The sequence below is a fragment of the Centrocercus urophasianus genome, unplaced genomic scaffold (assembly GCF_019232065.1).
Source record: "Centrocercus urophasianus isolate 14NV4802_14NV808 unplaced genomic scaffold, USGS_Curo_1.0 seq_27, whole genome shotgun sequence".
Taxonomy (NCBI): Eukaryota; Metazoa; Chordata; class Aves; order Galliformes; family Phasianidae; genus Centrocercus; species Centrocercus urophasianus.
Window position 1 is genome coordinate 3,798,795 of NW_024884833.1, and position 22,041 is coordinate 3,820,835.

General features: G+C 35.5%; 1 pseudogene; it reads right to left on the reverse strand.

The window, feature by feature from the left end:
- Nucleotides 1-22,041, reverse strand: part of LOC122164605 — a 60,699-nt pseudogene that overhangs the window by 13,936 nt on the left and 24,722 nt on the right.

Genomic DNA, 22,041 nt, shown 5'->3' on the forward strand with positions numbered 1-22,041 from the left:
TTTTAGGAGAAATGTATCGTCTTTCTCTCTTTCTCTATATAGTATAATTAAACAAGCTTTTGTGGACTATGAGACTATGAAGAGTGTGATAACTGTGACATTGCTTCTACTTGAATGTCTTGCAGATTCCTCTCATCCTATCTAGGACATCATATGTCCCTTATCACCACCACATCCAAACCTCTCTGTTTTAAACAATCAAATGATATTCAGACGTAGAAATAGCTGATAGGAGCAGAGGGGAGGCACCAGAGTGGTGGGGCTGAAGGCTTTGCCATGTGAAGGGAGGCTGGGAGAAGGGTGGCTTGTGGGGTACGCAGCGGCAGCACTGGCACTGACGAGGGGATGTAAGAAACACGTCTGGGCTCTGAACTTAGTGTCTGGAAGGAGGACAAGATGCTGTGGCATGAGCTGCTGTTTTTTCTAAAGACAGTGGTGGTCAAAGTAAAAAGATTAAAACACTCTTTGCTCTATCTTGGTCTCCAATTATTTGTGTTGATTTCGTGGAAGAATGTATGTAAAAATACTGCTGGTAGAAACTGTTTTCTCAAGTGGCCAAAGCAATTAATGTGAGGAATGTCTGTCTCTATTATTAGACTGCATTTGCTTCATGTAACCTGTCTGACTGGAGCTGTTTGAAGAATGAGGGATTACTGCATTCAAAACATAAATTCTCCTTCACTGAAATCGAGTAAAACACAGTTGGTTTTCCTTTTTTTTTTTGGCTTTTTTTTTTTTTTTTTTCTCTTCATTACTTGCATCAGGCTAGTACAGAGTTTTGTGAGAAACAGAGGCTAGACCTCATACTACTGAATTATAAACTTTTTTTCATTATGTAACCCAACACTGAAGAGCACCAGACAGCAGTCAGTTTTTGCATGTGACCTACCAACTGGATTCAATTTGATTAGAAATGGAACTGGATACAACAGAGCACAGAGTTGAGAAACCCACAACATAAAACTCCCAAAATTTTATGCTCAAATCAAAGGGTAGGGATTCAAAATTACAGGGGAAGGTGGAAATGAGGGAAAGATACTGTAAGAGGAGACTTAGAAGCTGCGACAGATATGGTTGATGGAAATGGAGAAGATATACAGCAGAGGATCTCATCCAAAGAACCCTCCCATAGTAAATGGGACCAAAGTGAGAAGTCTCCTATCCCTTTCCAGCAACCCTGGAACAAGCTAATATTAAATGGACTGCAGGTAAAAACTTCAGGAAAAAAAAAAAAAAAAGAGAGAAAAAAAAAAAAGCTTAAGGCTTAACTGGGATTTCTGGGAATTGAAATTCTAAAGGAATGCCACATGCTCAATACCAATGTGAAAACTAGATTTCTGAAAAAAAAAAAAATAAAAATCAGTTTGTTCCATATAGACACTTTTCTCCAGCACTGACTCATAGGCTTCCCAGAAATTATGTTAACATCTGGGATTTATATACAGAGTTCATAAAAATATTTGGATGCATCTACACCTTGCACTTTTCTTTCGAGCCCAAAGAATATAGAAAGCTTATTATTCTTAGGGACTTTGTAAATATCAGCACACTGTAGTGGCTGTGTTCTTTTTCATTGACAGTTTCATTTTTTCAAAGGTTATTATTTTGTTCCAGCTAGTTATGAGACCTACTGGTAAGACAAAACCGACATGTTATTTTCATAAAGCAGTTTTCATTTTCATTTCAAGTTTTACCACCACTCCACAGAGCAATTTTTGTTGTTCAGATTTATTCCAGAACAGTATATGATTGAAGACAATCTTATGCCCTGACTCTGTGGCTTCCTCAGATCAGCTGAATAAAATGTTTTCAGAAATCTCTCCTTTCAGATACACCAGCTAGTATCACGTGCGTTGATAGTAGTGACAATATATGTACAGATGCAGGAAAACAAACAGGACACAAAGAAATTCTGGCATCACAAAATCTTCTTTGATAGAAGATTGCGTAACTATGCTTATTTTGCAATCCAGTGTTAGAAAATACATCTGTAGTAACTGAATAGTTTAATTCTCAAGTTGTTACACTTTGCATTCATTCTGAAGATACAATTAACCTTTATCCAGTAGTACAACAAATGGTTTAAATGACGTCCTGAACAGAGGCAAAGGAAAAAATTGCTTTAAAAAAATGTTTGCTCATCTCCTCTCTCATCTCCATCCCCCACAGTACCCAATGCATTGTTAATCTCAGATCTAGTGACCTCATAGAGCTGCAGATTACAGCCAAGATGGTGGCATTTTTGGAGCTTTCATCCTGCATTTGGCTGCGATCCACTTGCCTTAGGAAAGGAGATAAGAATTTGTATTCTTATCAGCCACCAGATGGCTTTTAAAACCAGAGGCTGTCTGCAAGGATTTAAGTTAATGAACAAAAGTGCTTTTATGAACTACTGGTATGTAAAGTTAAAGATGTAATTCTGTGTTGGTTTTTTTGTTGTTGTTTGTTTGTTTGTTTGTTTGTTTTGATGACACTGCAAGAGAATATATCCTATATATTTAACAACTTAATCTAGAAATTGTGTAATAATAACATTTTAGACTCATTTTTGTAAGAACTGTAACTCTCTAAACAAACAAAAATGGCTTAGCCAGGGTACATTAGAGCTTTTGGAATTGTGCAGAGTTTAGGGTGAAATAGAATTTTAGTCCTTGTCAGTGAATGTTGATATAATATTTTTTTACTACAAAATGTTTTTTTAAAGAAAAATAAAGCCAATAATGTATTGTATCTCCTTGCCACAAACAGAAAACTTCATTTCCTACCATCACTAAAAAGAGGTGCAATGCTAATTGTGGGAAAACAGTGCTGCAAATATAGCAGTGAAGTAATGCATCAAAAAGATCTTTTTTTGTAGAAATAATAATTGCAAACATTATGCCAATAATTCAGACAGAACCAAATCCTAGCAGTCAGTGCCACGCCGAAAGTCAACAGAGGAACTGAAAAAAACTGCAGAAATATTTTCTGGAGCTGTTCTCTTTATACAGGTTTGGTGGAATTTGTTAAGACCATATGTTAGTCATATTGAGGGAGGCACAGTTTAACTTTACGAATTCTGGAGTTTTCCCAGCAAACTCTCAAGGTTTCACTTCTCTCCGGTTTCTGAATTGCTCATGTGATTGCAGGCCGAGCTGCAGGTTAAAGAAGAAGAACTGATAGCAGAAGTCAAAGTTACTCCCCTTTAAGCTCACTACCATCTTCAATAATAAATCCTACTGTTGGTTATTTTATTGCAGTGACTACCAAATTGGCTTGATGTTGAAGTTGCCGGGTGTACTCTGAAAGAAAAGCACAACTTTTCTGCAGAGACTGAAGAAACTCTGACCAACCTTATTTTGCAAGCTACAACAAAACAAGACTGTTTCACTAGTCTCTTGTTTCTTCATGTACTACTGATAACAAGTGACTATTCATCAAAATGTTGCATGTTTTTAAACTGCCTTTGAAATGTATCAGTAAATCTTATTTTAAAAAGAAGCTATATCTAAGCATCAGTTACTCAGAAAGTTTTATTGAATTCCCGAAATCATGGAAGTAACTAATCAGCTTAAACAATCCATAAGCAGTTCTTATCCAAGGATTCAAGATGTTCTCCTTAAACATAACAGAGATCTTTATTCTTTTTAAGTTTTGTTTTAGATCCTAATATCAAATTCTAAAATTCTAGGAAAAAAATAAAAGAACATTGTCTAAACACACAGGTATCCTGCATAATAGCAGCTTTTCCTCATACTAGCTACAACCTACCATGGCTCTCCACAAAGTGGGCTTTTGGCCTTAAAGTCTCAAAATTCATCAGTCTGAATAAAGAACACTGATATGGATGACTCAAATAAAATCGTATGTTCTCATTTCAGTGCTAATTTGATTTTATACTGAGATGCTTTTCAAACAAAACAATGCATATTATAGTTTAAAGATTTCATCTATGATGTCTAAAAAACCCTGTAATGAGACAGTTTGTGACTGGAATTGCAGCACAGTAAACATAAGCATAGGTACTGTGACACAATTTGGCCTTCAGCTTTGTGCTGAGGAGCACACCGGGAATTACTGCTTACTAATCTATATCTTGTTGTTTAATTGACTTACAGGTAGCAATATTTTATTTTATTTTAAATCAACAAATAGAATTCCTGAAGCATAAAATGCATTAGAATAATTCCTAATAAAGGTTGAGAAAAATGGCAAGAAAATGTAATTCCTACGATTAAATTTAAAGTGAAATCTCAGTATAAATGTTTGAGCAAGCCTAACCTAATCCATGCATTTTAAGCATTATCAGTTCTCACTTATGTATCACATATTTCTGGAGAAAGAAGAATTTAATACAGATATTCGTAACTTGGCTGCACTGATGCGACCAAAGAGACTTGAACTTTGGAGACTTTGTTTTTGAGTTCTTACACTCATAACTTTATCCCTGTGGTAACGAGAGCTCCACTTTATGGAATACAAGTACCTACTTAATTTAATTGTCAAAAATTTTTTCAAAGGCATAATGTAAATCCAAGCATAATCAGCAGAGTTTACATTAGAGTAAATAGCCTCACATTAACTTAGATGTACTTCTTAAAGTTTACAAACCTTAGCTATATTTCTTTACAGGAAATTTTCAGTTTTCTATCCATTGTATCATATTACTTGCTTGAGATAATCTATACATCTTTGAAGTAAGCATCATGAAAGTGAGAGACAATCCTGCCAAGCAGGCAGTTGTTAACTTATTTGTTGTTCCTAAAATACAACTGAATAGAGCATCTGCATTCAAATGCTGAGTATCAAGGCAGGTGTGCCACATATCATGGACGGACATCTTTACCCATATAGGCCGCTTCATAATATGATCAAGATGAAGAGAGAGAGTAGGTAAAATATAAAGCCTGTGGTATCTTTAATCCAATTTCTGCTACCAGACACATTTAATCATGTTTATTACCAATGAAATCTATACCTCAAAATCCTGGCCATCTTTTTTGTAGCCATGGCTACATTAAAGATAAATATTTTTATTTTGCTTTAAAAAGAAAAAAAAAATAGATATGTACATTGTCATTTCTAAGTTAAAATGGTCATTTCTTTTTTATTAAGTTCAGATGAGGACAGAAAAATTGATTTGGGTTCAAAAATGCTTCAGACAGTTATACACTCCTAAAGACAGACCGGTATTTTTTGGCAGCACTTAATTTTACACATGATAGTGTGAAGGGTAGACTAGGTATAGAAGTAGGTATAGAAGGCTCAGTAGGGTGCAACTGAAACTGTAGACAAGATGCATTCAGCCTTTTTATTTTTTATTTTCAGACTATTATATTTATAGATAAACACATATATACAAATGTAGTGTTTACAGCGTACAGCCAAGTAATCAAAGTATTTATACACATTGCTCAGGTGAGAATTCTTAAAAATATAACATAATGAAAAGACTACTAAAATATGCATTTAGTCAGCTGTGATGGTGAAAAAGGACTTTCCAAAACTTTAAAAGAAGAAAAGGCATATTTTTTTGAGCATTCCTATTACATGTTCATGTTTGAACACATCTTCCACTTCTCTTAAAAGATCTGTTTTAAGTTCTGCAGGTGTGGTTCAGAGGATAGACATCCGTGGCTTGTGGCAGAAAACGGAGGGAAATCTATGCAAAACTAGCAGATAATATCAGTTGCTAGCAAGTAACAACCACTGCTCTGAAACTGTAAAGTTTCACAAATTAAAAGTATGCAACTCAAATACTACTGAAATTTTCCAGCTGAAAATTCTTACCTTTTGCAATCTGCAGTAGACATAAACTGCCCACCGTGTAATTTCCAAATGAAAAATTACCTGCAGTCTTCAGCATGCTCTACATTTCCTGTTCAGTGCAAATTCGGTGACATAAATTCTCTCAAAGAAATTCAAATGTTCTTGTGTAAGAACCAAATTTTGATACCAATAATACCAGGAATAATTTTTACACAATCTTCTATACCTTCATATGCACTGTTTCACATCAAATATACTTTAATATCATACGGGCTATATAAGTGACCAGATTTCAGAAGCCCTCAATTGGACAAAGTTAATTGCACTGTGAGCTGTTCTGGAAGAGCTACAAGCACTTTTGCCTATGAATAATCTGTGTGAATATTAGCATTTCAATGCACTTGAACTAAAACATAATGCAAAATGGCATGATATTTTAGAAACACAGTGCTTGTGCTAAATGAAGTCTTCAGCATCTGAAAACTGGAACAGAGTGGGATTTTTTTGGGAGAGGTTTTTTGTTGTGAATTTTGATTATGGACTTTTGGGAGCGCTATATAGACTTTCATAGCCAGACCTACCAGGAGTTTTATGCTCTTACCATCTGGGACATAGACATAGGTAACATTGGTTGAGGTCTTCGGTTCCACTTCTTGTCCTGCTCCCTATCTGAGGTAGAATTCTCTACAAAATCCTGAAAAATAAAGTCTTTTTTTATTAAACCAATTAATTAGTGAATATTCAGCTTATTTCAATTCCTATGGTGCACATGGAAATACATTGTACCTTACTGAGATTCAATGCACAATTTTCTTAGTAGAAAGTTAATTTCTTGCAGAAAACCCAGGAAGAGTGATGGAGCTATGGTCATTAAGGTGTTAAGTTAACAGCTTTGACATTAATGTATGTGAAATAAGACTAGTTTCAAAAAAGATAAGGAAATCAGTTGTAAATTGAAATAACAATTCTTTGAAGCATTAGAGTTCATTGATCTTCTTAGAGCCAAATGAAACTGGCCTTAAAGATTCTCCACAGTTTTAGTATGAAGTTTTAGCTCTTAATTCATCTTTCTAAGTACTGAAGATTAAAAAGCTTACTCTGATGACTGCTTGCGAAGTGCCAGATCTGTCTCTTTGCAGCAGAGTGAGCTTGGAAAATTCAGTCTATTTGTACAAGTTTCACTGATACTAGCCAGTTTTAATATAGAACTCCATGGCTGCACGCCTAGCAGATCCCAGTGAAGAACAGACACCCCATTAAGAAAGATAAGGGTCACAATGTTACAATGTTACCATGTGCTGTAGTTTTTGTAGTAGCTGGCTAAAATATAAAAACAAGCTGTAAGATTTTCCTATCCTTTTTGCTACAACTGAGTATTCACATGCCTCTGATCTTTGCAAGTTGTTCACATATTCATATTCATACTTATCCATATTTGCAGACATTCACTGACTCATTTCTATTTCTCTGTCACATCAATACGCAGTGTTTAAACAGCAGCAGTTAATAACTACAAGTGTAGAGTAGCTGATTTGCTCTACAACTGACTGCCAGTTGGGAGGTGGGAGTACATGGCTTATCAGTAGTAACATCCAGAGTCACCATGGCTTTGTTCCAGATCCTGCCTTATTTCTTCAGACCATCTCCTGTTAAAGAGATTGCAGATGAACTGCAACCAATCTCTTAGACAGGAGGTGCATGGGAGTAGTAGTGGTTTGGAGCTGCTCACAAAGTTAAGCAGGTTCTTAGTGCCAAGTCCATTGTGGTCAGTAACTTCAAGAGCTCAGTAGAGAGCACTGCAATTTTTCATGGAAAAATAGCCACTGAGAAAGTCAAAGCACTAAAAGTATCTTTTGGACATTTGTTGTGAATTCATGCTATCAGTTTTGCCACCCAGCAAAGAACGTCATTCATTGTTACAATCATTTTACAACACAGTTAGACAGGTTTTTAATAAGTAGAACCAATCCACTATGGGGTAACCTTCCCCAGAGTGTGCTAATGCTCCAACAGTATTTAGTCTCTAGAATATTAGAAAACACATTCTCCCTTCTCATAATGTTATGAAGCTAACAGTCTCTAACAAGCCTCAGACATCAATTGCACCAGACATCAGAAGTGAGGTCTGAATCTCCTTTGAAATCCCTTTCAATTTCTCAAATTTTATCATTTTTATTTTTAGCAACAGGCATATATCAAAAGAAATTATGTTAGAAACTGATAAAAATGTCACAGTTTTAAACAGCCTACTAGCTTAAAAATTAATGAGAATTTTATGTTGTCATCAAGTAGAAAACATAGGCTGTGTATTTGAAGGGAGCTTACAAGCAGAAGGGGGATCAACTATTTTACATAGTCTAATAGTGATGGGACAAGGGGGAACAGCTTTAAACTAAAAGAGGGAAGATTTAGATTAGATGTTAGGAAGAAATTATTTCCTCTGGGAGTGGTGAGGTGCTGGAACGTGTTGCCCGGAGAAGTTGTGGATGCCCCATTCTTGGAGGCATTTCAAGGTCAGGTTGGATGGGCCCCTGTGCAGCCTGATCAATGGGGATCGTTAAGCTCTTTTCAACCCAAGCCATTCTGTGATTTGGTGATTCTATGATTCTGTGGCCTATGATTCTATGAATGCATCTCTGCTGATAGCAAGTCATATTTGGAATATTTCTATTATCACTTGGAAGTCAGTTGAAAATATCCAAAGTAAGAAATATTTATTTACATCATAGTTTACTCTTTACTAAGCAATTGTAGCTAAATACACTGTAGCACTCTTACTGATGTTTACCTGGTTAAACAATCTTTTTAACCATGGTTGTTTTTCTGGTCTGATTTGTGGTTTGTTTTGTTTTGTATGTGTAGAGAAAAAGCATCTGCATAGTCTTGTCTTCTCATATTTTCTGATAAATACTTTCCTTGGACTCAAGGTCAGCCAGAACACCTTCCCTGAATGAGGAGCAGTGCACCATTCTGCTGTCACACTGCACCTATCTTTGATATTAATTACATTATCAGTATCAACAGAAGTGTACTTCTGTGAGCTATGTCTCACATCTAGATTTGAGAGAATTAACCTTATTCTAGTGAAAACATCAGTAACACAGTGTTTAGACTTAAACTAAGCAGCAGACCAGTTTGTATCTGGGGATATAAGAGTAAACTAGAAAAGCCTTGCTTTCCGAATCCTGGTTGAGTTTCCAGAGAATTAAATTAGGGGGCAAAATATAGAATTTTGAAATTTGTTTTGTAGTATCATAATTCTTTTTTAATAGAACATAGTTGATATTAGAATTGCTAGGAAACTTTCATTAAAAATTCACCACTTCCATTCTTGCTGAATATACAGGGCATATAGTACGTATTTTTAGTGAATCTGGTATCTTCTCTTCAAAAACACAGATCATTGAGCTCAGTGAGTCTTCAGAGGTGCTTTGCACTTCTACTGATTCACATTTGGTGAAAATCTAAAATGTCAGAAGTTAATCCCACCAATATATGACAAATTTGTCTGATAACTAGATATTTTTCCAGCACTTGATCTTTTATGTATTTCTATTTCCTTACAAGGATCATGAAACTTACTTATGAATTGGAAAGCTGCACATAAGAGATGATCTTTCATTTCAGTTTAGAAATATGAGATCTTAAAACCTTATTTAAGATGGCAAGTGCTGCAAAAGCAGGAACTTCAGAAGAATGAAGACCTTGTAAAGATGAAACTATGATATATACTGACTTTATGAATACAATTGGACTAAATTTTAAGATAATCTATACAAGTAGCACTTTAAAGTCTGAAATTCTGACTACCTCAGTCTAATTCAGGGAATTAATTTAATTCTTATATGAATATTTATTTCTTACTACTATCATAACTCAACTTGCAGAAATATAAAATGTACAAAAGTGCCAACACACATACACATAGGAATAAAGGCAAGGATGTTGTTTGTGGTGTTAGAGAATTTAAACAGTGAAAGCCTTCCCCACTCCTGTCCTGTGCCTAATGTCCCGCAGTAATGTTCACATTTAGTAACAGCCAGAGGTTAGTGAATTTTGAAGATAATTTCCCCTATGCATCACCAATCCGCATGATCCAGTGAATCTCCCACTTTTCCAAATGTGCCTTCTTTTTGATTGTTTCCCAAGAACATTGCTTTGCCTCATTCTATGTTTTACCAGGATACTGAGACACAAAATAAAATGTCAGCACTTCTGGTACGTCTTTGTAAAAAAGAGATTTTAAGTTGACAAATTTCACAATGGTGAATTCACATGTTCATCTGCATTTCTAAATAAAGAAAAAGACAAAGGATAGGATAGATTGAAACTTTTAACTTGAAAGTATTTTTTACCTCAGCAAATCAAGGACACTTACAAGTTGTCAGATTTATGGAGCTTGAAGACTTTGGACTTCTCCTGGATTGACCAAATTAAATTCCTTCTCTGGAACATGAGCCCAGAAAGTCTGTTTTTTCCCTCTTAATTTTTCATGAAAAGAATAAAAGCATTTACAGTATGCGTTTGCAGAAAACATTTAGTTTTGCATTTTCGGTATTTCTAATCTGCTGTGCAGTGAAGGAGAAGAACTTGAACAAGCATCTGCTCTTCAACTAAAAGCACATTAGGTATCACTTGATGACATGCAGAAATTGTGACCTAAGATAGATCTTTAGTCAATATTTTACCAAACTTTATAAAATATTGCAGGAATTGCCTTCAGGAGTGTTCACAAGCTGGCATGAAGTTTTGTTGCATGTAATTTTCCACTGTTTTGATGTGGAAGTCCAGGAACAAAAAAGCTTATGCTGCATTAAACATTTTAAAGGTTCATGCTCTGAAATTACCTCACTTTCATCATGTGGAATGATCATTTTACTTCTGCCATGCTAGCCCATGTCTAAAAAGAACAGTTATGGAACCAAATGTATCTCTAGTCTAAGTCTGCTGGTATGACCCTTGAACATTATTCTACCAAAAAATTTGGTCTCTGAGGTGTTAGTTAATTTTGTTTTATATGTCCTCTACTGTTAATGTGGGAAAAATAAAATATGTATATAAAATCATCCCTGAAAACCAAATTCTTCAGAATTGTTTGTGGCTCCTTGAAAAAAGCAAGGATTTCTATACTTTTTGCAGGTTTTCCCTAATAAAACAATAACGATGTAGTTTGTAATTCCTTTTCCCTTCAGTTTTTAAATAAGCTGGTTGGTATCTGCCAAAAAAAAAAAAAAAAAAAAAAAAAAAGTGGAAAAATATCCCCAGAACAATATTTAAGTATGTGTTTTGCAAAACTTACAAACGTTTTCTGAACTAAGCTTAGGTTCTTTTGCACAGCTCTAGCTCTCTCTAGCAGCCATACTCAGATTTCAAACTACATTGCAGTCAAATATTCTTTGGATGCACCACATGTACCTCACTATAAAACAAAAACATCAGCTCGCAGAGCAAAGCAGAGCTGTTTCAAGTGAAAATTATCTGTGTATGAGACACAGTCTGCCATGTTTTTATGTCTTTCAAAAACTGCATAGTCAAGAATCATGTTGTCAAAGAAAAAACAAAAAAATATACAACAAGAAAATTCAACTCGTGATTTTTCTACACAGCATAATCATTTTATAAAAGAAAGAAAGGAAAAAAGATAAAGAGAGACCCATGACCCTCCTTAATACTGTATAGCAGGAACACAGATCCTGCCATACGAGCCTCACTGGGGAAATCTAAAGGAGCTCTAGCAATGTAACGTGATTTGGCAAGAGATGAATTTGAATGTGGTTGTGAGGTCCTCACAAGCAACATATGCTTTTACTAAGCCGCAATATTCCTTTCTTTCATAGTCTGAGCTTTTAAACTATTACTTTGTATTTTCTAAGATTATATTGTTCTACGCCAAACCAGAGTTGTTAGCTCTGGATAAAACCATCATATTAAGAAATTACAGCTCATCCAGAGAAAGAGAAAAAGGGGATATTTAATTTTGACCTCTTGAACAAATTAAAAAAAAAAATAGAGAAAGAAAGAGGGAGAGAGAGTTAAGGGAGAGAGATGGCTGCTTATGATTATAAGGTGAACTTCAAACTTTTTCTTTTCCTTCAGCCAGGGATTTTTTTTTTATTTTTTTTTAATACCTCACCAGAGTTAAAATTTGAAGTATACATTGAGCTTACAAAACATTTACTTACATTGCTATGGAAAATTATAAATTAAAATGGGGAAAAAAAATTACTTCCAGACAACTGGAGATAGAAACATGCCTAAAAGCCAAGCTGCCAGACTGGAATTTGGAAACAAAGAATGCTCTTTAATTTTTTGTTTCCCACCTGATGAGTGAGATGACAGAGCAGCCTAGAAAAGTTCAGACATGTCCTAAAATCCTGCATACTTCCTGTTCTTTTTGTCATGTGAAAGCTGACAACCTTTCCTTTACAAATCACATTAATTTAATGATAGTAATAATATCATCCTTGTTTTTCTGGCATTATTGTTAATATCAGCTCATAAGCAGGCCAGGACAGGAAGAACATCTCTTGCGCATGAACTCCCAGAGCTTATAGCAAGACCAAGAGAAGAACGCCTCTTCCTTTCATCTTGGGATTGCTCCTGTGGGAAGACATGCACGGCTAAGGCTGAAGGAGTAAAGGTTTAGCATGAATCACCCTAATCTCAAATGATACTTTGGAAATGGCTGCCACTGGGTTAATGCAGCAACACAGGACCAGAGTCCTGCAGTAGGGCAGTCCCTGCCTCAGCGCTTTGCCACGGAGCCTGTCACATCTCCAGGGACAGAGCAGCCTTGCCCAGGGCAAGGAGGCAACTGAGTGATCTTTAAGGTTCCTTCCAACTCAAGCCATTCTGTGTTAGCATAAGATGTATTTATTGTGATGAATGGGTATGCTGGAATACAAAACTGTATGTCAGAATCACTGAAAACACTGAGAAATTTTAAATCTTCCATAGATTCAGCCTGACATATTCCTTATAATAAGAAAAATCTAACCAACCCAAGACTTTGGGAGGTTCAGATCCAATTCAAAAATTGGCAGCTGGCATTCTTTGCCATGTATAGTGCCCGAACTTAACTTACCCCCTGGTCTCCAAGCATAAATATTTCTTAAAAAAAAAAATTAATTAAGACAGTTACCAACAAGCTCACAAGACACAAACAATCTTCTAAGTAAATGCCAAAAAGTACCAATAATAATAATAATAACATAATAAAATTTTAAAAACCACAACAACTGAAGAGAGAAAACTGTTAATCAACCCTTAGGTTACTCAGGGTACTCTACATTTCTCACATTTCTGTTGTATCTGATGTCTGAATAAACAGTTGTGTCTTGCATAGTATCCTGGATGTCAGAAGAGAAAAAATTATTTCCTACTTGAAGTCAAGTATATTCAAAATATTTCCACCAAAAAAAAAAAAAAAAGTAGTTACGTGTTTCTCAGATGTTGTTTTTAAATCTCACTGAATATGTAGCAGGTGTATTAATTTAGCTAATTTACAGTCTAGTCCTCTTTCAGTCAAGAAATGGAAGAAAGACTGTCACATTTGTAAACATCTTTTCTTTCTTCAGATATTGCCATATGCTGCTTATTAGTCTGGGTGATTACAGGATGAACAGCATAAATCAAACACATTTAAAGAACATATTTTTTTCTATAGTTCCTTAATAACTACAACTATAGAGAAAAAAGCATGCAAAGACAATATAACAGTAGCAGAAGAGTTTCTTTAGCATGTTATGCTGCTGAAATTGTTTGGGAACAGTTCTTCAGTGTGAAAACAGAGCTTCTGTGATGTGCTCAAGTAACCCACTGCAATGACTGGCAGAATAAGCACTGTGTTTGTGCACAGATCTTAAGAACATTATTAAATACAAATTTCCAGACAGCTTTTTTATCTGTTGTTTTCAAAGTTTGAAAATAATGCTCCTTGACCCAATTATCACATTCTTTACCTCAAACCACAGCTCTTATCACTTTCCACATGGAAAATTATGTCTTTTTCTATATTTGCTTGTTACCTTATCTACCAGAATCATTATGATGATATTAAGAATAATGTTGTCAAGTGGTCAAAACCTAAAAAATGGCTGTAGTTTTAACACAGAGCTGCCTTGTACAAACTGCAATCCCAGCTAAACGACTTTCCTTATCCATAAAGTAGTTTAATGGTATCTGTGTCCTGTTTTACAGTACTATGACATTTGATTCAATTAGTCTGCAAAATGTTTCAAGATTTTCAGATCAAAAGTTCTGGAGAGATATTATAAATGTACGCTTTTGTAAAGACCACTTAAAAAAAAAATCATAATAGCAAAACATGTTTGTTTGTTTTGCATTTAAAGATTTCTTTAAAAGAACAATTATATTATTTAAGAGAAATTTCTAAGAAATTTTTATCCTATATATTGTACTCCAAATTTAGTTACTGAGCTTCCAAATGAAATTCTTATTCAATTTTATTTAAATAAAATTGAAATTAATAAATTTAATTTATTTATTAATTTATTAATTAAATTTAATAAATAAATTTAAAATAAAATTTTATTTTATTCAATAAAATTCTGTAAGAATTTTAATGGCATTAATGTTGAGGTTTTTTGAAATGAAATTAAAAGGGTGTGCCTTTCTTATTAGCCTAGAATAATTTAACAATTTACTGTAGGGTATTTTTATTACTTTTTCTTAATTACTAAAACTTCTCACTAATTTCAGCTGCTTTTCACATTTCTGCTTTTGGCATATCTTCTTCTGTGCAACACAACAGTTTTGATAGGTTTTGGTTTTTAATACTTAACAAAAGCCAAGGCAGAAAATATACGTGTGTGCTATGGTTACTGGAACCCATTCTTTTCAGTTGTGTTGTATTTATCTGCAAATTACAAACTTAACTTCAGTCTTCACAGAATTTACGAGATTAGAAAGTCAAACTTTGTGTTCTGCACTTTGAAATACCTCTTCTACTATCAGATTGAGATGGGCTGGCAAGTAGCAGTAGAGAATCCAATTGCTATTTCCATACTGTGCTCTTGACTGCAGCAGGACTTGAAGTGCTAAGATAGAGAAAGGAGTACTCAAATGTTCTGGCACTGTAAAGGAGAACTTTCATTGCACTGAATTGTGACCCCTTTCTTTTCTGGTTATACCAAAACTGAGGATGGAATAGGTAAGGACAGCAAGGAAATAGCATACCCAACCACGAGGATATTTAGGTTAGATGTTAGATTTTATATTCTTTTTTTAAACTCTCCACTCTTCAATTGAAAATGAACATTGTTTGTTCATTAACCCTCTTAATACCACTGCTGAGCATTTAGTATTTCAATAGGTGGAAAAAGGAAACCCCATGTGCAACCAGAAACCAGCCATAGTGAATGGTTAAGAAGCAAGATAGAGGCAAGAAAACGGCACTTAAGTCAACTGCTAACATTTCTCTCTCCTTTCTCTCCCTTTCTGTTTCTTTCTCCTTACCCCATCCCCCAACTTCTTAAAAATCTGGCCCAAGTTACAGATAGCTAATCTTAGCTGCTGTACCTCATTCCAACAAAACAAATGAAGCATGGGTAATAGCCCTTCCTCCCCCTGAACACACACATCCACTTGCCAATAAATTCGAGGCTTCTGTTCAGATCCAAGACTTTGTCTTTCTCCTTCCACTGCCAAGTAAAATATATTTGGTAACACTTAATTAACGTTCCTATTCATATCATATAGTCTCAAGAACAAGGCTTTAGCTGCCCAACTCCCAATAGCATGGTTAAAGCCACTAATATCAAATCGGGAACATAACCCTTCATTTAGATTTAATATGGAGTGTTATTGTAAGCTAAATAATTATCAAGTGATTATTAAACCTTACCTAAGGATTAACAAGCATTATTAATTGCATGGCTGTTAACCCTCTATAATTATGTTCTTTGTAATCAGTTGGCATTTATTCATTAATCTTATAGAGTGCTGTCATGGCTTTGAATGTTATGCATCTGTTTTATCCTCATTAGAGATATTTTAATAATATTTAGTTATCTGCATTATGAGAAATGGCCATCTTAATTAACTCAAATTTTATGCTCTTTTGAGAACAAAAAAACTGCCCACTGGCCATTTCAGAGGATGAAGAATCATATTGGGCCTAGCATAACAGCTATAACATTCCCATTCCACGGAATAGAACAAACGCATTTTTTCTTTTTTTCTCCATCTTTTTTTAACTTTTGACATGGGAACACATTTTACAAGGAAAAGCTCCAATTTAGATGACATGAAATAGTGAAGCATCCTGAAAACAACATCTGGTACTCCAAAATGTAATGCTGTAGACTTGATTCTGCTGAGCACAGGTGTAGGGTGCTGCATGCATCGTCGTAAGTGTGGTTATGTGACCAGTACAACAGGAAGCAAGGGCAGTCTGACCTCACATCCATGAAAGGGGTGTGGAGCAGCTATGAAGCAGCTACTCAGTCACTGCTGCCTGAAAAAAGTTCTCAAATAAGGATCACTTAGTTCACTAGATGATAATCACATATGAGCTCTTCTTTATCCTGGTCAGCTTTCTACCGTGCCACACTATACTCAGTGTTTTTCCTGCTATCTTTTAGCAGCCTAATACTTTGTAGTACCTCTTTCTCTTTATGCAGTGGTCATTGTTTCATTACACCATCCTAGACAGAGGACTTGTTTATATTTCCATAGGACACAACCATTCTCAAATCCAGCAATGTAGGCATTGTGTAATTGAAAGTGAAAAAGCGTGGGATTCCTCCTTTATTTATTTATTTATTTATTTATTTACTTACTTACTTACTTAATTTTATTTTCTGTTATATCCATATCTGTAATTAATGCATGGGTGTCCAACATTTGGCTGCCAAGGTCACATTGAGTTACGAGGAATTATCTTGTTCCACGTATAGAATAACAATATAAATGTATCTATATATTTCTATAGGTGCATATATATATATAATATATGTATATGTAAGTAACAAAACTTATTTTTAACATATTTTTTTTAATGTAAAAAACAGAAACATAAAACAAATGAGATATTTCATCTTTTTTTTGACTCGTTCAGTGGAAGCACTTGGAATTCTTAAGGAGTTCTGAAGGTGCTCATCAGATACAGTTGATGACATACTACATGTCCTGTGATTCATCTTTGAAAACAGTGGTTCACAAATGTTTGTACATCCAGTAAGTGACGACATTAAGAAGACATGATGAAGCAAAAGATGTATTTCTGTATTATCTTATAGAATTCTAGTATGGAGACATGATCGGATTTTTCTTTGAATGAAATGCATGTTCACAATGCTATTCATCCAATTTGAAAATGTGCAGGTAATGTACACATGTCAACTGAAAACAGAGTTGTGAATATAAAAAAAAAAAACATAAAAAAAAGTTGATTTCAGAGATCTTGAAAACAATTCTCTAATTCCTTTCTCAAAATTGAAAAGATTCATACTTCTCACTGTTGTTAGCCAGCACATCCAAATGCATGAAAGTATTTGCCATATCTTGCTATAACTTAAGTTTCATTTCAAATGTTGTTACAGTCTCAAACATAGCATACAGAAGTTCATTTTCACCTTGCATATGTATGTCTAACTCATTTAAATGAGTGGTCAAATCCACCAAAAATGTTACATCTATGAGCCATTTCTAATTTCTCATCCTCATCATCTGGCACAAGCTTTCCTTTTGATTCTATTATAATGCCTTGATTTTGTTTCACAAATCATAAAATATTTTTAGCATTTTATCCCAACTTAGCCACATTCCTTCAATTACATAAATGTCATCCCCATAGTCAGCATCCACGCTTTGAAGAAACTCCTGGAAATGGTGATGATTCAGTCCATGGCACGTTATGAAATTCACCATTTTGATGAAGAGTTGCATCACATTAATCATTTTTAAACCTTTTGCACATAAATTTTCTTGATGTACGATGCAGTGAAATGTTATCAAATTTGAGCCACCAGTGGCAACTGCATTGTCTTCTATTAATTTAGCAAGTCCCTCTGTTAAACCAACATCACCGCAGCACCATCACTTGCTATACCAGATATGTTGACAAGAGTTAAAAAACATTGCTTTCATGTAGCTGTTACTGCTTCATACAAACCTAGAGATTTAGTTGTGTCTTTTAATGGCACCGCCAAAGGAAGCCACTTCTTCAGTGACATTACATTCATTATCCCTACCTGTACTAAAAATGGCATGTTGAGACCTATCTGTAGCATCAGTGCTTTCATCTATTGCCAAAGCATAAAATTTGAGATTACTAGCTTTACCCTCCACACTTCTTTCGAGAGACCTTCCTGTTTCTTCAGTTCACCTGGCTACAGCATGGTGAAAAAAAGTGATTTCAGAACCCTCCCCCCCTTTTTATTTTTTTTAATCAAGGCAATTTATATCTGCCATGCTTTCCAAATATTGCTTAATAAACTCACCATCAGTAAATGGCTTTGATTTTTTTGCAATCAGATTTACTACTGCATAACTAGCTTTTATAGCAGTCTGCATTTAAGCTTTTCAAAAAAACATTTGTTGAGATGACAGACTTTTTTCAGTTCCACTATTTTGTCTTTATAAAGCATACCTTGATATGCACTGAATTTGGCAGCATGTTTTCGCATATGATGTCTTTTCTAATTGTACTCTTTGAAAATTGTTTTGATTTCCTTACAATTATAAGCTTATAAGTGCCATATTGCTTGTCTTGATAAAAAAAGTACTCATCTCTCCATTTTTTGTTGAACACTCTTTCTTCATCCACACTATGATGAAGTAGGTTGAAATATTAGTATTGGCAATTACTGCGCTGTTCTCAGCAAGTGGGGATGCACAACACACATGCAGTACACGTGGGGTTTGATGCAATTGACTGTGTGTGATGGATGTGAAAGTCAAGAGTCAGCACTGTGCTGTGCCCAACCATCTCCCAGTTTCCAGCCTAGGTAGTGCTGATGGCACACAGACAGTTTGACTGCTGCTGAATGATAGTTGTGCACCTGAGGCAGAGTCCCCCATGATGGCACAGGGCAGGGGGTGGCTGCAGTGCGAGCTGTGCCAGCTGCACATGGCCCATAGGCCAGGTGTTGGAGATGCCTGAACTAATCTCTCCCACGCTATTCCAGTACTTTCTCTCCAAACAAATGACTTGTAGCTTGCTGGAAACAGTCGGACCTGGCTGTAAAATCAGGGAGAAGAAAGGAAAGGGAAAAAAGGCGAGTAAAAACACAACATATAAATGAAAAGAGTATGTTAGTAAAGACTGAGCCAACACAGAGACATGTAATCTGACTGCACTCCCCAGTGCAAATCAGAACATCTATCACTCCCTCAGCAGGACTTGAACCATGCAGTCATTGGAGCATTGGGTGCACTGGGTGCCATGTTCTAGAACTTTTCCTTAAATACTATGAAGATTATATTAACTCTTGTCAAAGACACAGTGATGATCCAAAGCATGTTTCATTACAGGTGCATTGTAGAAGTCCAATCTTTTCCTGGCACAAATGAAAAATCAATAATGTATGGTCCTTTCCTTTAGGCACCCAGTTAGAACATCTTCAATCATATCCATAGCTTCATCACAACTGTCAGCTCTTGTAATGGTAGATTCACAAAGACCGACAGATCTATTTTCACTTGGATTTTTAAACCCTAATTTATGGTAGAGAGTTTGGTTTATCTGTAATCATCTGGACAAAGTTTACATATGCAGTACCATGCAAACTTTAGAGCTCAGATTGACAGTGCCATGGTTCTTCTTGGTCCTTCTCTGAACATCTTAGTTGCTTTCTGATTACAGAGGTATCCAATCCAGTTGACAGCTTTGGGGCTACATGTACAGAAATGATATTGGTCTGTGATGTTCAGAATGTGAGCCAGGATGACCTACTTGTCCTCTTTGGCCTTTTAAATAAGACTCAGGAAAACAAATTTTGTAAGTACACCTTCAGGGATATTTTTTCTTCCCTTTTATTGCTAATTTGGCAGTACTTCTATGCACCAATAAGTATACCAGTCTATCAAAAGCCTTTGGAGCTTGTATCACTGGTTACCCCTAAATGAACTGATGTAATCACCAGCTAAAGCAAGATCATTTCCACTCTACTTGCTGTTAAATATTAGTTCCTTATACAAGTAATAGGAATATAAAGAGTCTACAAACAAGCTGTCCCTGCCCAACCATTTTGTTACAAACTGATGAAATTACATCACCGAGGAATGACAGACCCAACTCTTCACAGAGATGGCATTAAACCCTGAAGCAGTTCAGCTCCTCTCCCACAACTGTCTCAGACTATGGGTAGTGACAGTTTGGAAGATTTAAAGAGCGGCAAATGCCTCTGCTTTTACTTGGCACTGAAAAAAATGAGACCAATTACATTTATTGGGGGAAAAAAACACACAAATGAATTTCAGTTTAACAGTAACAACTGAAAGTTGTATTTTCTCATTTGTAAAGACTTTCCATGCAGAGTTAGCTGATTGATTAACAGGCATCATTAAACTACTGCATTTTAAATATTGCAGTGTACTCAAGTGTTGGCTTGCTTTCCTCCAAGACCAAGGATATGAAACACATTTGCAACTCTATAAAGGAGCTTCTAAAAAAGAAAGTCACAAAGAACACATGGCTCTTTCCTCTAATGAAGTAAGCTGGTATGTCTCTAGTGGCTTCAGCAGAGCAGATGTTATTTATTCCAGCAGTGAATGAAGCCCACACTATCCATTTTTCCTCACTGTCTCTGTATCTTCACAGATATTCAGTAAATTAGAAAAGAATGGTAAACTGCACCAGGTCTACTAAACATGAGAAGAAGTACCTGTGGTAGTCACCCTGGGAGTATAATTAAAGATCATGCATGCACATATTGATGATCTCAATTCCCTGCAAGTGACCGTGAAAATCTATTTGCACCTCCCTTAAAGGATTATGGAATTTAGCCAGGTAGAGAAGCCTCGTCTAATAAGGAGCCATCCAGGCTAAAACATTTACCGAGACTGGATATAAATGGAACTGACCAAAGACAAGCAATATTTCCATTTGGAAATTTAGCCTCTAAGAGACTGAAAGCCTGAAATCTCTTATTGCACAACATGTAGATTTTCTACAGAACTCATCAAGTATCTTTCAACGTATTTCCAAGGTCACTGTGAGGTGAGTACATAAAATAGACCACCTACCTAGGGAAATTGCCATGCTTCTTTGCAATTTACTTTGTCAGAGAAGGACAATGGAACTGTTTTAATGAGGTGTTTTTAGTTGTCTTTTGTTTCATATTTTATACAGGAAAATGGAAAATATTTCTTTAGTTCAGGGCATCTGAATCATATTTCCAGTGGGACAGGCACTTTTAGGACAGTAAGTTCTGAGGTATAAATAACCCTCAGTGAATTGAACTGTGGTCATTAAGTTTTATTCATATGTGGAAACACAGCTTCCAAAAGTTCTGTTGCAGAACTGCTACAGCTAAGTGTTACAGCTATTTTTAAAGTAAATATATTTTGGCACATTACAGCTCAGCATTAATGGCTGGAGATACCATACATCATGTATTGATGAGAAACTTGAATATTTAAATAGATGCAAACTTATTTGAACAAACTTATGCAAGCTTTCTGTATACAGTCAATATCCTTGGTCTAAAAAATGGCGCAAAACTCTCTCCCTGGCATGGAAAATCAGTCTGACAGTTAAGTACTAACTGGTAAAAAGGGGAAACTGGGAACACAAGAAAATAAACCTTTGAAATTGAGGACTCATGTACTGATCTTGTCCTCCGAACCAACACACATTCACCATTACCACTTCAGCTATCACCTTGATGGGTATTTTAAATAGAGTAACATATATTTTTATTTCAATGCTGACATTAAGCAGGCATTTATGTTTAATTTCTTTCTTCAGATTCTCATAAAGGTTAACCTCAGTGTAATAGTCAGGAAAATATAAAATGTTAGTATACAGTATATTTACTACAGTTCAGTCTGTAGTTTTTTCATGATCAATTTGATAGGAGTAGAGCTTGACTTTATCTGGAGTAACTTTTTAAGAAGTTTTTTAAAGCATGGGAAACAAAAAAGGGGAGTTGGAAGCCATCATGCTGCAGGCAAACTGACTTAACTGCCATTACTGAAGCATGGTGGGATCACTCCCATAGCTGAAAAATGCTGCTGTGGATGGCTCAGAAGGGATAGGCAAAGAAGGAGGTATGAGCAGGTCACAGAAGTTGTGTGATTGCCAGTCCTTGTCCTCATGGGGAACTT